The sequence below is a fragment of the Neopsephotus bourkii genome, unplaced genomic scaffold, assembly GCF_033783945.1.
Source record: "Neopsephotus bourkii isolate Nb327-2 ecotype Australia unplaced genomic scaffold, CSIRO-AGI_Nbou_v1 NB_587, whole genome shotgun sequence".
Lineage (NCBI taxonomy): Eukaryota > Metazoa > Chordata > Aves > Psittaciformes > Psittacidae > Neopsephotus > Neopsephotus bourkii.
This window is the reverse complement of record NW_026901088.1, coordinates 262,777-277,412: the sequence shown is the minus strand read 5'-3', so window position 1 is coordinate 277,412 and position 14,636 is coordinate 262,777. Positions and strand designations below refer to the sequence as shown.

The 14,636-nt window shown below is 46.0% G+C and overlaps 2 long non-coding RNA genes and 1 pseudogene across 2 annotated transcripts in view; 2 read left to right on the top strand and 1 right to left on the bottom strand.

Annotated features, from left to right (window-relative positions):
- Nucleotides 1-2,350: 2,350 nt before the first annotated feature.
- LOC133211243 (uncharacterized) overlaps nucleotides 2,351-14,636 on the top strand; it is a 172,985-nt gene continuing 160,699 nt past the window's right edge. The window contains exon 1 of the long non-coding RNA XR_009725156.1: nucleotides 2,351-2,447. This is a non-coding gene — a long non-coding RNA (uncharacterized LOC133211243). The remainder of the gene's footprint in view (nucleotides 2,448-14,636) is intronic.
- Nucleotides 2,847-14,636, bottom strand: part of LOC133211244 (uncharacterized) — a 229,312-nt gene continuing 217,522 nt past the window's right edge. Inside the window, exons 2-3 of the long non-coding RNA XR_009725157.1 lie at nucleotides 5,140-5,156; nucleotides 2,847-2,941 (exon numbers count right to left, since the gene is read on the bottom strand). This is a non-coding gene — a long non-coding RNA (uncharacterized LOC133211244). The remainder of the gene's footprint in view (nucleotides 2,942-5,139; nucleotides 5,157-14,636) is intronic.
- Nucleotides 10,637-12,457, top strand: LOC133211239 (protein phosphatase 1 regulatory subunit 3E-like; annotated as a pseudogene).

The following is a 14,636-nucleotide window of genomic DNA, read 5'->3' as shown; positions in this document are numbered from 1 at the left end:
TGTTAAACACCGGGAATGCTGAAGGACCCATAGCAGAAAATTCCCCCATAACAGTTGCATCTTTGATCATCCCATCACAACATTTAGCGGGGTTATTACCATAATCCCCTACCCCATGCCCAACACCCCCCTCCCACTCCCCTTTCTTTACTACTGGATTGTAGGAGGGTGGGGCAGAGGGTTCAGAGGTTTCTTTTGCCTCCAATACTTTAATTTCTTCAGCAGCTGTCGAAGTTGACTGTCACTGAGGCTGGTTCGCATCTGCCGATGAGCCGAACTGTCTGAACCGTCTGAGTCGGAATCAGGAACGGAAGGGTACAAGTCCCGTTCTGCCGGAGACTCTGGGTCTGGTTCCAATTCCAATTCGGGGTTTTCTTCCTCTAGGTCAAAGGTGACCACGTTTGCACTTTCTACTTGTACTTTCGGACGCAAGCACTGTTTCACTTTATCTTCCCCCTTATGCCGAGGAGGCTTATGCGGTGCATAATTGAGAAGGGCGGTGAACTTTTTCCCTAAGTCTATTTCTTTCCCTATACCTCGCTTCTCTAAGAAGCATTTAAATAAATCATAGGCTACCTGTCTTTCCACATCCATTTTTATATTCCTCACAATTACACTGCTTCTTATATTCTTACACAGCTTGCTATTCTTCGCAAATCACACAGCTTTACAGAGCTCTTTGCAGCACTTTTTATATTTACACTTGCAGCGCTTTTATATTTACACAGTTTTACTGAGCTCTTTACATCCTTACAGCGCTTTTTTATATTTACACAGTTTTACAGAGCTCTTTGTTTGTCTAAATATTTATGCAAAGAGTTGCTACCCCAATGAGTTTTATTATGTTCTTCCTGAACTAACTTCCAGAGATGGTAATAGGGAATTACAATTCGCCCATCAGGTATTTGAGCCCACCCTTTTTATTTTCCTTTCCTTTTAGATCTTCAGTTAATATTTTATCCTCTTTTGAATACCTAGGTTTAGATTTTTCAATTGTTAGTTTGCCATCAGGGATTAAGGACATGATTTGAAATTGTTCAGCTGCTCATTTGGCTTCAAAATCGGACAAATTATTTCCAATTTCCTGATCAGTCACCTTGTTGATGTGCTTTACAGTACATAATAGCTATTTCTTCAGGTAGCTGAACAGCTTCCAGTAACTGTAGAATTTCTGTAGCATGTTTAATCTGTTTCCCTTGTGTGTTCAAACATTCTTGTTCTTTCCAGGTAGCACCATGTGCATGGACTACACCAAATATGTATTTAGAATCAGTCCAAATATTTGTCCTTTTATCTTTAGCCAATTCCAGGGCTATCGTTAACACTATTATTTCTGCCTTCTGGGCAGAGGTGTTTGCAGGTAAAGGTTTAGCTTCTATTACCTGTGAAATAGCGGTAATGGCATATCCTGCCTTTTGTTCACCATTATTCATGAAGCTGATACCATCAGTAAACCAAGAATCAGCATCTTCCAGAAGTTTTTCTTTCAAGTCCGGTCAGCTAGAATATACAGTCTCTATGGTGGTCAGTCAGTCGTGTGTTAGTGGTTCTGTCAATCATTCCTGCAAAAAGGATACTGGATTCACAACGTTAGTGACCACAATTTCTATATCATCTTGTTCCACAAGGGTGGACTGGTATTTTAAGAAACGTGAAGGAGATAACCAGTGGGATCCTTTCTGCTGCAGGACTGTTGATACCACATGGGACACTATTACAGTAATCTTTTGTCCGAAGGTGAATTTGCGAGCCTCTTCAATATTCATGACGACTGCTGCCACAGCCCTTAGTAATAAGGGCCATCCTTTGCTCCCTTCATCCAGCTGTTTTGAAAAATATGCCACTGCTCTTCTGTAGGGTTCTAGTTTCTCAGCAAGGACACCCAAAGCTATTCCTTGATCTTCATAGGAATATAGCCAAAATGATTTAGTCACATCTGAAAGTAACAGACCTGCAGCTCTCATTAGCTCTTTTTTTAAATTTCTAAAACCCCCCTCTGCTGTATCAGTCCATTTTAAAGACGGAGGGTTTCCTTTCAACAGTTCATATAGTGGTCTTACCAGAACACCATAATCATGGATCCAAAGTCTGCACCATCCAGTCATTCCCAGGAACGTCTGGAGCTCCTTCATGGTCAACAATCGTGGAGTCTGACAGATGGCTTCTTTTCTAGCAGCTCCAAGTTCTCTCTGTCCTCCTATTTCATATCCTAGGTAGGAAACTCAGGTTTGGATTAGTTGGGCCTTCTGTTTGGATATCCGATAACCATTCAGTCCCAGAAAATTTAATAATTCCACCATCCACTGGATACATTCTTTCTTTCTGTAGCAATTAATAGGTCATACACATATTGTAACAGAGTCCCGTCCGAGTAGGTGGCTTCCATGATTCTAGTTCCACTGCTAACTGATTTCCAAAAATTGCTGGACTGTTTTTAAACCCTTTAGGTAATACTGTCCAAGCTGAGTTTCCCTTCCTGTATCAGGATTTTCGCATTCAAAACGAAATAACTTTGTCTTTCTTTGGCCAATGGTAATCAAAAACCCTTTCTGTTTATTATTCAATTTAGTCAATAAGTCATATGAATTAGCTACTACTGGATGAATATCCTCTGCAATTTTGTTGATTGCTCTGAGATCGTGAACCAATCTGGAACTTTTACCATCATATTTCTTTACTGTCCAGATAGGAGTATTATATTCCAATTCACATTCAATTAATAATCTATATTTTAAAATTTATCAATGATTTTTTTATTCCCTTTGATCTTCTAATTTTAAGGGATATTGTCTTATTCTAATTGGGCAAGCCCCCCCCTTTTTATTTCCACTTTAACAGGCAAAGCATTTTTCACCTTACCTGGAACTTCAGATGCCCATACTCCCAGATATACCTGAGAAAGGTTTTCTTCTATTTCAGGGAGGTCCTCCTGTTTGCTTTTCTGCTGAATTAAAGGTAAACTCAAAACTGCAATTAATTGATTGTTTTTAACTCTAAATTCCATTTTGCCTTCTTTAAATGTTGCCTCTCACCCTACTAAATGCTTTAGAGAATCTGGCATGCATAAAAATCTATGCATTCCTATTACTTTTCCCAATTTGTACTTTAAGGGTTTCAGAAAGAATGCCTTTTTTTTTTTTTTCCTCTCTTTTCCTTGGCTGCCTGTAGCTCCCACATCTGTAACAAATTCTTTCCTCTCTGATTTAACACCAAATAAGTTGCTCCTGTATCCACTAAAAATTCCAATTTATTTCCTCTAGTCCCTAGATTTAATTTAACCAGTGGATCTGCTAAGGTAGATTCTCCAGGTCCCTGTCAGTCTAGTTCCAGTTCAGTCACCGAAGCCACACCATGGCACTCTCCCCTCTCAGGGTAGTCTCACTTCCAACCTCCAAACTCCCCATAGCACGCACACCGATCCAGTTCCACAGAGGAAGAGCCCACTCCCCCACCTCTGCCCCTGCGCAGCTCCCCTCCTTTCCCCCTTAGTTTTCCTTTTCTTTTTTTTTTTTATCACAGCTGCTCACCTAGCTCTGCAGGGGCTGCAGATGCCTGCCTCTGCAACAGCACTTCTGTTTTAACCCCTTCTTAACTCTGAATGTGAATGTGCTGCTTGTTGCCAGTGACAGAAATCTCTTCCTCCTTATCAGTGTCAGATAGGACAGATGCAGAGGGTGCTCCTCTCGGAGGTACTTGTGATACATAATTTTCCACCCTATCTTCCTGATTACTGTTTTTTTAACTTTAAACGTCTTTCCCCAATATCACAGGCTGAAAAACATCTCTCCATCTTAACTTTCAGTTTTTCCCTGTCCTTTTCCAAAGCCAAAATTAAGGGATCTTGCAGAGCTATATTAATTTTGCATTCAGTCTGTCACTCCTCGTGATTTCTTAAAGTAAAAAACATATCTGCATACATTACTTCATCCCATTTTCCTTGCCCCCTCAAAACAACTTTAATTGTAGCAATGTATTATAGTTCAGAGTTCCATTTTTAGACCATTTTTCCTGATCTTCCAAAGTATACAAAGGCCACCACTGGTTACAATATTTTACCAATGTTTTCTTATTTACCAAGCCCCCAGGAGACCCTCCAAGTTTTTTCCAGTGTGCCAAAATGCACCCCAAAGGACTCTTTTTCAAGATCTCTTCACTCTGCTGATTTTCCATTATCAATCTCACATTCACATACACACACACAGACGGGATCCCCCAGACACACTCCACACAGTTGCAACACTTGAAACAGAGATTAAAATTCAACCAAACAAAAAACAGTTAATAACACATTTCTAACATCCTGTCACCTGTGCCAAAATCACAAGACCAAAATCATTACTGTAACAAGCCACAAAATAAGACAAATACCAGAAGAATCAAAAGCAATACTTCCTAACCTTTTATGGCTCAGACCATATTGTAACATTAATACAGGGGTTTCCTTGAACCCCTTATAGTTGACCAGCCTGTCAGTGTCCCAAGGACGAGACCTTGTGTCCGATTAGCCTGTCTGCATCCCACTGTGGGAACCATACTGGACAGCCCACTGTATCGGAGGGTGATTCTACTAACCTATTCAGGGACCCACGCTGACCGCATCACTGAATCAAATCACTTATGGGCTGTTGATAGCACACTGGACCCAAAACCATTTCCACAAGACACCCCCTGCGTCTTACAGGACCCAAACCACAAGATGCCCCCTGCTTAGTTATAAGTCTGTCACTGATACCAAAATCACAAGACGAAACCCCTTAATGTAACAAGCCACAAAATAAATCAAATACCAACAAGATCCAAAACCATTCCCACAAGACACCCCCTGCATCTCGCAGGACCCAAACCACAAGAAGCCCCCTGCTTCTTGGGGGTGTATACCAGTAAAATCCAAAACCATTTCTGCAAGACGCCCACTGCATCTTGAAGGACCCAAACCACAAGAAGCCCCCGGCTTCTTGTGGATGTATACCAAACGGACGCCAGCAGCCGGGTATATGCCTTTACATATGAGATTTCCTATATTGATTTACAGAAGGCTTCCAAACCTTGCGTACGCTTACCAAACCAACCCAATTACCATTTTAGTCTTTATGCAAGATGCCCCCTGCACCTTACAAACTATACAAAAGGAAAGAATACCTTTTATGAAGATGGTCCTTGTCTGCTCCCACAGCGATCCAAATGAGTCAAGGGGTCCCTCAAGGTATTCTTTATTGCGCTGCTGGGAGACACAGGGGATAGCTCCTCCTAACATGTGTCCCCGTATTGCTACACAAGCCATCCTTATATAGCCACTGGGCATACATACATAGAATTATAGAATAGTTAGGGTTGGAAAGGACCTTAAGATCATCAGGTTCCAACCCCCCTGCCATGTCAGGGACACCTCGCTCTAAACCATATCACCCAAGGCCTCGTCCAACCTGGCCTTGAACACTGCCATGGATGCATGAGGCTACATATGGATTACATAATTTTCCAGAAAGTTCCTCGCATGCGTCCGGAATTGTGGTGGTAGACTCTGAGGGTCGTTTACTTCTTCCAACAAATTTCATCACTTCTGGCAGGCTTTGAAGCACACACAGTAGGTGGTCGTACCACCTTAATTGGTTCCTTAGCACCAGAGACATAATAATCCTCCTGTCCTCCTGGACACCTGCAATTCCCAGATACTCCTTATCCCTGTGTCCTGTACTTCTAGACTGTTTTTCTTAAAACTATGTCAGCTAAAACGATTTATCTTGTACAAGAATTCTCAGTATGTTCTCTAGCTGCACTCTATTTTTTATTTCTATGTAAAATGCACCTTAGTAGTTTTCCATTGCTACTGTTTCAAAGCCATCAAACTTAACACTACTTAAAACTAATTCTAAAGGTTTATATATTCCATTTTGTGATTTTGTGCCCCCTGTCTCACTTTTTTTCTTTAACTCTTAGTTTCTGTCAGGTTTACTTGTCCCATTCTTGGTTTCATCAGCTGCATTTCCACTGTGTAGACTTTCAGAGGAACACTAAGTGCTGCAGATAAAATTATGAAGGTGTAAAAGCTCCTGCCCAGAAGCTAAATCAAAATCACACATCAACATAGGTCAGGCTCAGTCTCTGGCAGGATGGTAGGATCATTGCTTTTAATGTAAGTTACTAATTAAAAATGAGTACCAGATTACGGGAAGTCTGGATTGAAGTGTACTTCACTAAAACAGTGCGCTACCTCCTTGAACTGGCTGCATCAGAGTATGCTTTTCATTAAGCTTTAATTAACTTGAATATTGCTCAGCAATTATCAAATACTCTCTGAAACGAGCAGGTGAAATAGGAACTCCTGTAAACAAGATAGCAAAGTTTCATTGAGGGACAAATTCAATAAAGCAAAAGCACATGACCGTAGCCAGAGGTGCACTGATTAGCATTTGTTACAGGTTGATATACTTTTAATACTGCATTAGCCATATACATATTCATAATTCCTGCATATAGGCAGGGAATATTATAACTAGCTCCAGGAACTTATAAGTCCCCTTTTGGTATCAGGTGATTGTGGGCAGGGGTCTTGAGGATGAAGTAAGCAGTCTTCCTCTTGTGAGTAGAATCATAGAACCATAGAATAGTTAGGGTTGGAAAGGACCTTAAGATCATCAAGTTCCAACCCCCCTGCCATGGGCAGGGACACCTTGCACTAAACCATATCACCCAAGGCCTCGTTCAACCTGGCCTTGAACACCGCCAGGAATGGAGCATTCACAACCTCCCTGGGCAACCTATTCCAGTGCCTCACCACCCTAACAGGAAAGAATTTCCTCCTTATATCCAATCTAAACGTCCCCTGTTTAAGTTTTAACCCATTACCCCTTGTCCTATCACTACAGTCCCTAATGAAAAGTCCATCCCCAGCATCCCTATAGGCCCCCTTCAGGTACTGGGAGGCTGCTATGAGGTCTCCACACAGCCTTCTCTTCTCCAGGTTGAACAGCCCCAACGTCCTCAGCCGATCTTCATATGGGAGGTGCTCCAGTCCCGTGATCATTCTCGTGGCCCTCCTCTGGACTTGTTCCAACAGTTCCATGTCCTTTTTATGTTGAGGACACCAGAACTGTACACAATACTCCAAGTGAGGTCTCACGAGAGCAGAATAAAGGGGCAGGATCACCTCCTTTGACCTGCTGGTCACGCTCCTTTTGATGCAGCCCAGGATACGGTTGGCTTTCTGGGCTGCAAGTGCACACTGCTGGCTCATGTTCATTTTCTCATTGACTAGCACCCCCAAGTCCTTCTCTGCAGGGCTGCTCTGAATCTCTTCTCTGCCCAGCCTGTAGCTGTCCCTGGGATTGCTCCAACCCAATTGTAGGACCTTGCATTTGGCATGGCTAAACTTCGTGAGGTTGGCATCAGCCCACCTCACAAGCGTGTCATGGTCCCTCTGGATGGCATTCCTTCCCTCTAGCGTATCAACCAAACCGTACAGTTTGGTGTCATCGACAAACTTGCTGAGGGAGCACTCAATCCCACTGTCCATGTCACCGACAAAGATGTTAAACAAGACCGGTCCCAACACCAATCCCTGAGGGACACCACTCATTACTGGTCTCCAGCTGGACATTGAGCCATTGACAACAACTCTTTGTGTGCGGCCATCCAGTCAGTTCTTTATCCACCGATTGGTGCATTCATCAAATTGATGTCTCTCCAATTTAGAGAAAAGAATGTCGTGTGGGACAGTGTCGAACGCTTTACACAAATCCAGGTAGATGACATCAACTGCTCTACCACTGTCCATCAGTTCTGTGGCCCCATCATAGAAGGCCACCAAAATGGTCAGGCAGGATTTCCCCTTAGTGAAGCCATGCTGGCTGTCACCAAGCACCTTGTTGACTTTCATGTGCCTTAGCATGCCTTCCAGGAGAATCTGCTCAAAGATTTTGCCAGGCACAGAGGTGAGACTGACTGGTCTGTAATTCCCCGAGTCATCCATTTTCCCCTTCTTGAAAATGGGGGTTATATTTCCCTTTTTCCAGTCATCAGGAACTTCACCTGACTGCCATGATTTTTCATATATGATGGCCAGCGGCTTAGCAACTTCATTTGCCAGCTCCTTGAGGACCCGCGGATGGATTTCATCAGGACCCATGGACTTGTGCACATTCAGATTTTTAAGATGGTCTCGAACCAGTTCCTCTCCTACGGTGGGCCTAAGGTCTTCATTCTCACAGTCCCTGCGTCTGCCTTCCAAGACCTGGGTGGTGCGGTCAGAGCCTTTGCCAGTGAAGACCGAGGCAAATAAGTCGTTCAGAACCTCAGCCTTCTCCAAATCCTGTGTAGCTAGTTCACCCGAGAGCTTCCTGAGGGGGCCTACATTCTCCCTAGTCTGTTTTTTATTTGCTATGTCCCTGTAGAATCCCTTCCTGTTATCCTTAATATCCCTAGCCATGTTTAGTTCTAACTGGGCCTTAGCTTTCCTAACCTAGTCCCTAGCTTCCTGGACAACATCCCTGTACTCTTCCCAGGCCACCTGTCCTTGCTTCCACTTTCTATAGGACTCTTTTTTCATTTGAATTTTCCTCAGCAGCTCCTTATCTACCCAAGGTCTCCTGGCCCTCCTGCTGCACTTCCTTCTAGTTGGGATGCAACACTCCTGAGCTTGTAGCAGGTGATCCTTGAAGATCAACCAAGAGTCTTGGGCCCCTCTGCCCTATAGGGCTATATCCCATGGAACCTTACTAAGCAAGTTCCTGAAGAGGCCAAAGTCTGCTCTCTTGAAGTCTAGGGCAGTGAACTTGCTGCACGCTCTTCTAACTGTCCTGAGGATCTCAAATTCAACCATCTCGTGGTCGCTGCATTCAAGGGTGCCCTGGAGTGCCACATTTCCAACGAGCCCTTCCCTGTTGGTTAGCATGAGGTCAAGCATGGCACTTCTCCTTGTCGGTTCCTCTATTACTTGCAGAAGGAAGTTGTCTTCCACACAATCGAGGAACCTCCTGGATTGCTTGTGCCGGGCCGTACCGTCATTCCAACAGATGTCAGGGTGCTTGAAGTCACCCATGAGAACGAGGGCCTGTGAGCATGAGGCTTTTCCTACCTGCCTATAGAGTGCTTCATCCGCAGGCTCTCCTTGATCAGGCAGTCTGTAACAGATCCCCACACTAATGTCTCCCATTGCTGTTTTCCCTTTAACCCTGACCCACAAACTCTCTGTTAACTGCTCTTCAAGTAGGGGTCTTCAAGATGAAGTAAGCAGTCTTCCTCGCGGTGTACTTTTCAACTTTGGCACAGTTGGACACCCCAGTAATCACAGAACTAGCTGAAACTAGCTATATCTGTAATTCTTCTGATAACTAGCAAAGGTTTAGAACAGTGTGACCTTCCTGCAAAATTTATTGCAGGATGGGCAGACAAGGAATATCCCAAGCTAGCAGATGTTTGGGAGGCTCTGTATCTAACTGATAAGTAGAAGGATGGTGTGAAATAACTCATTCATGTTTACTGGGACCACTAAATCCTGTTATCTCACCACAGACTTACAACACAAACACTGTTCTTTAAAGCTAAAGGAACTTTAGAAGACTGGTGTGAAACAATTTACCCATGTTTAGTGGGGCCACTAAATTCCACAGACTTACAACACAAACATTGTTCTATTTCTTCAACCTAAATTAAGCTTTAAAAGTACTTTAACTCTGTTTTCCAGGCACTAGCTTTTCTTATATCAACATCCCCCCCCCCCTTTTCTTTTACCTTTATAAATTCTTTTGCTATGTGATTCTGTGTTGCTCAAGAGTTCTGGCCATTTTCAACTTGTTGTCTAATCTTGTGTCTTTAGTGAGCTTTGTTTCTGTTATTGTGAACTCACACAGTTATATCCACATAGCCACATCTTATGATTTGTGAAAGCCAATACATTTATGTGTTTATCACAAGCAGAAATGGTTCTGGTTCAGAACCACCCTCCGTGTTTAGGCTGGAGCTGCTTCAACTGCAGATGGAAATCTGTAGCATGGCTGCACCAGGCGTATTTTATTCATCACATGCACTGTAAATGCATTACAGCAGATTAGCTGCATTTCTTCCTTTAGATGTACACTGCTATGTCCAGTTTACAAGCCATTTCTATCTTACCGGCCTGTGTAATCTTCCAGAGCCCGGCTCAGCTTCCTCCTTCAGCGGCTATTTCTGTAATGGATCGGACGAGCGAGAGCGCCGCGATTAATTTTAATGCTTCCACGGAGGAATCCCTCCCGCCTCCTCTTTCTATACGAGTTCCTCGAGGAAAGACCCAGAACACGAGGAGAGGGAAGGCGTAGCCGCGGTACTGGTGAGAGCGGGCAGGGGGAGCCGCCGAGAGAAAGGGGCTAGCCGCCGGCGGGTTGCAATTAGGGAAGGTGGCGAGGACGACCCCGAGGTGGGCAGAGGGGCGGGTGGGGAGCGCGACGCGATGTGGGAGGAAGAAGGGACGTATTTCGCTGCCTGACCCCGGCACGTCAGCAGCGGCAGCCGCTGGAGCAGGCCGCGACGGAGACAATACCGAGATGATCCCACTGCCCCCGGGTCCATGCGAGAGGAAGAGCCTGCGGCCTGGGCGCTAGACCCCCTCACCACCGCACGCCGTGGCCCGAGAGGAGGAGCTGCTCCCGCCGGCTCCCTCATGGATAAAGAGGGCTCGCTGCGCACCTCGGTGCCCACGCCGCCCAGCCCCGGCTCTACCTGCCGCGCAACTTCAGCTGCAGCGCCTGTCTCTATGGCAGCCTGGTCGAGCAGCACAGGGCCGCCTGCAGCCCCGACGGCGATACCGCGCCCCCGCTAGTGGGGCGGGAAGCAGCGGCCGAGAAGCCGCAGCCGCCCCGCGTCCGGGAGCCCTCGCTGCCGGGAGCCCTCGCTGCCCACCGTGCCGCCCAGCCCCACGCAGCGCCGCCGGGCCATGTCGCTGCCCACGCCCGGCGACCGCAGCCTGCATCCGGCGTTGCAGCAGAGCCCGTCCCGCTGCAAGATAGTGCAGTTCGCCGACTCCCTTGGCCTGGAGCTTACCTCCGTGCGCCAGTTCTGCAAGGCCGACCTGCTGCAAGTGCCGCTGCCCACCCCGACGCCGCAGTCGTGCACCGCAGACCTCTTCAAGACCCGGGAAGCCGCCGGCCCTGGGCGACCTGGAGCCGATGCCGTTCGGGCCACCGCCGCTGCTGGAGCCACTCTTCCCGTCACAGCCCGGCGCCAGCCCCGGCTTCATGGAGTGGATGCAACGGCACAGAATGAGGCTGTAGTGGGTGCGGGCAGAGTCTGTGGGGCTGCGCGGCGCCGTGCACGTCCTCAACCTGGCCTACGAGAAGGCCGTGTCGGTGCGATACACGCTCAACAGCTGGGCCAGCTGCGCCGAGGTACCCGCTGCCTACCAGGTGCCCGGCCCGGCGGACAGCATGGGTATAAGGAAAGCAAGTGACTGGAAAACATAGGGTTAAAATACTTTTAGCTTAATTTAGGTCTAAGATAGAGAACAACGTTTGTGTTGCAAGTCTGTGGTGTGAAAACAGAATTTAGTAGCCCTACTAACATGAGTGAATTATCTCTTCCAATCCTTCTACTTACCAGTTAGTTTGGAGACAGTGCCTCCTGAACATCTGCTAGCTTAGGATACTCCTTGTCTGCCCATCCTGTTCTGCTTGCAATAAATTTTGTACGAAGGTCATACTGTTCTAAAATTTTGTCAGCTATCATAAAGTTATAGATATGTCTGGTTTCAGCTAGTTTTGTGATTACTGAGGCATCCAACTGTGCCAAAGGCAAAAAGTACATCATGAGGAAGACTGCTTACTTCATCTTGAAGACTACTGCCCATGTGAGGAAGACTGCTTACTTCATCTTGAAGACCCCTACCCACGACCACCGGAAGGCAGTGCGCAAGTGCCAAAAGGAGATTTATGATGAGTTTCTAGAACTAGTCGTAATAGCCCCACTGCTCTCTGGGGAACCTAATGAATATGCATGTTTGTGTGTAATAAATATCTGCTTGCTTAACCCCTCGGTGTGCAAGTTAGGAGGAGTGATCCCCCTTGCACCTGGTGCCATAATAAACATACCTGCTTTATAAATTCCTTAAGTTGTAGAGTCTGATTCCATGCTTCAGCATCACCAACCGCTTCACCGTTCTCCTGCCCTTGGGTGTTGCCGTTGCTGCCGAGGCCACGCTGGTGATGCACTACTAAATTCTGTTATCACATCACAGACTTACAACACATTGTTCTCTATCTTAGACCTAAGTTAAGCTAAAAGTATTTTAACCCTATGTTTTCCAGGCACTTGCTTTCCCTATATCACTGGAGTTTGCCGTCCACTACCGCATCGCTGGTGCCAAATGCTGGGACAATAAGGAGGGCAAGAACACCCCCCCCCCCAGCTGCGGGGCTGGCAGCACAGCCTGCCTGCCACCATTCCTCCGCAGGTCCCTGACAGCTCCGCCTGGATCCACTTCATCTGAGGCGTGGAGGGAGTGTGCAGCCCTGGGGGGCTGGCAGCCTGGTCCCGCCCCAATGGAGGGAGGAGGCCCAGTGGGTTCATCTCATGGGAGAGCTCGATGCTCCTCAGGCCTCCCTGTGCACTGCAGCTCTCTCGAGAGAAGGGAGTGAGGGCGGAGAGGGCCACAGGGCATTGGTAGAATCCCCTGGTCAGGAACAGGATCAACAGGTGCAGACACAGGCTCCCGGTGCCGGTGGTCAGCACCAGCTGAGGCCGTTTCAGCAGGCTTAGGTTCTGGTAAGGTGCGTGAAGGGCAGTGTTGGAGATGATCCCCCAGCCGCCATCCTTCTCTAATCCTGTTTAGGCAAAGCCTGTCTCTGGTGAGGGGCTGGATCCATGTTCAGAGACTCACTGGCTGGTGCTAATTGCCCTGCGGGATTAAGGGCCTGATAGGGCAGGGTTAAGGGTTAGATTGCAGTTTTGAACCCAGAAAGACAAGAGCACAGATGCCCCCAGGTGTAGCTGTGTTACATCATGCTGTAAAAATTATTAATGGGTTTAAGCAATTATATTTTTATTTTATTTTTTAATTTTGAACCCTGTTTCATGTGTTTAGACATACTTTTTCATATGTTTAGACATACTCACAAAGAGTTATAAAGCAGGTATGTTTATTGCAGTGCTGGGTGCGAGGGGGATCGTTCCTCCTAACTCGCACACCAAGAGTTCAACAAGTTAGATATTTATTGCACACAAACATATATTTATCAGATTTCACAAGCATATGAGGAGATTATTATAATTAGTTCTAAGAACTCATTAATATTATTCCCTTCCCCTTTACGCCTGCACATTGCCATCTTGTGGTCTTGGGCTGGGGTCTTCTGGATGAAGTAAGAGGTCTTCCTTGCTATGAACTTTTCACCCTTGGCACAGTTTCCCCAGCTGGCAACCTTAAGTGTTTTAGAGACTAGTTGAAACGGGTTTCTGTCAGACATTCATCTTCTTGAGGGAAAAGGGTCCCTGATTTTAAACAATGTGTTTCAGTTACCTATTCTATTCTGAATTATAGTTTAACCACAAGACTAGTAAGAACAAGAACATATCTATTCCCTATATTAATACAATCAATACATAGTTTGAAGAAAATTCAACTTTTTCCTTAGTCCGTTACTATTCCACACATCAAGTCCCTCCTTTTCTGTAACCTTTGCAACTTCCTTTGCTGTATTGTTTTGTTTTTCTCTTGAGTCTTGGCAGAATATTTGCCACTTTCCACCTGCTTTTGTATCTTATGTCTTTTCCAATTCTCATAATCAGTTACTTTCTTTTTACAAGACTAAAGGAACATTGTATCATGACACAGGTCATCATCATCATCATCATGGCTTGACTTCGCGAACGAAGATTTGGGAAGGGCTTTTACCCACGCTTACTACAAGCGCGCTGATGACTAAGAAGGCCAATGTGGGATAGGCAAATCCGGCTACAAAAAGCACAGCAGAAGGTCTCCTTGGGTGGAACAGGTGGGACACGATTCTTCCTGCGTTGTCTTTTCTCCTCGAGACTAGTTCTTCGTGAACTCTCAAAGGAGTCAGCGGCATTATGTATGGTGTGCCTCCAAGTCTCACGATTGGAGGCCAAGGTGGACCACTGATGGTAGTCAATATGGCCAAGGCTAAGGTATTGTTTCAGGGAGTCCTTATATCTCTTCTTTGGGGCACCTCTCTTGTGGCTACCGGTGGCAAGTTCACCATAAAACACGATCTCGGGGAGGCAGTGATCCTTCATCCTAGAGACGTGCCCTGCCCAACGCAGCTGCAATTTCAGCAATATGGCCTCGATGCTGGTGACCCCTGCCTGTTCGAGAACAGTGACATTAGACACATAGTCAGTCCAATGGATGTTTAGAATTGTACGGAGGCAGCGCTGATGAAAGTGTTCCAGGAGTCGCAGGTGATGACGGTAGATGACCCATGATTCAGACCCATATAAAAGAGTAGACAATACAATGGCTCTGTAGACACTGACCTTTGTACTTTTCTTCAGGTGTTTATTACACCAGACTCTTTTATGGAGTTTTCCAAAGGCTCTATATGCCTTTGCTATTCTGTTGTCTATCTCTTTGTCGATCGTGGCATCCGAGGAAATGATGCTTCCCAGATAGCTGAACTGCTGAACTGTCTTAAGGTCTGACTCGC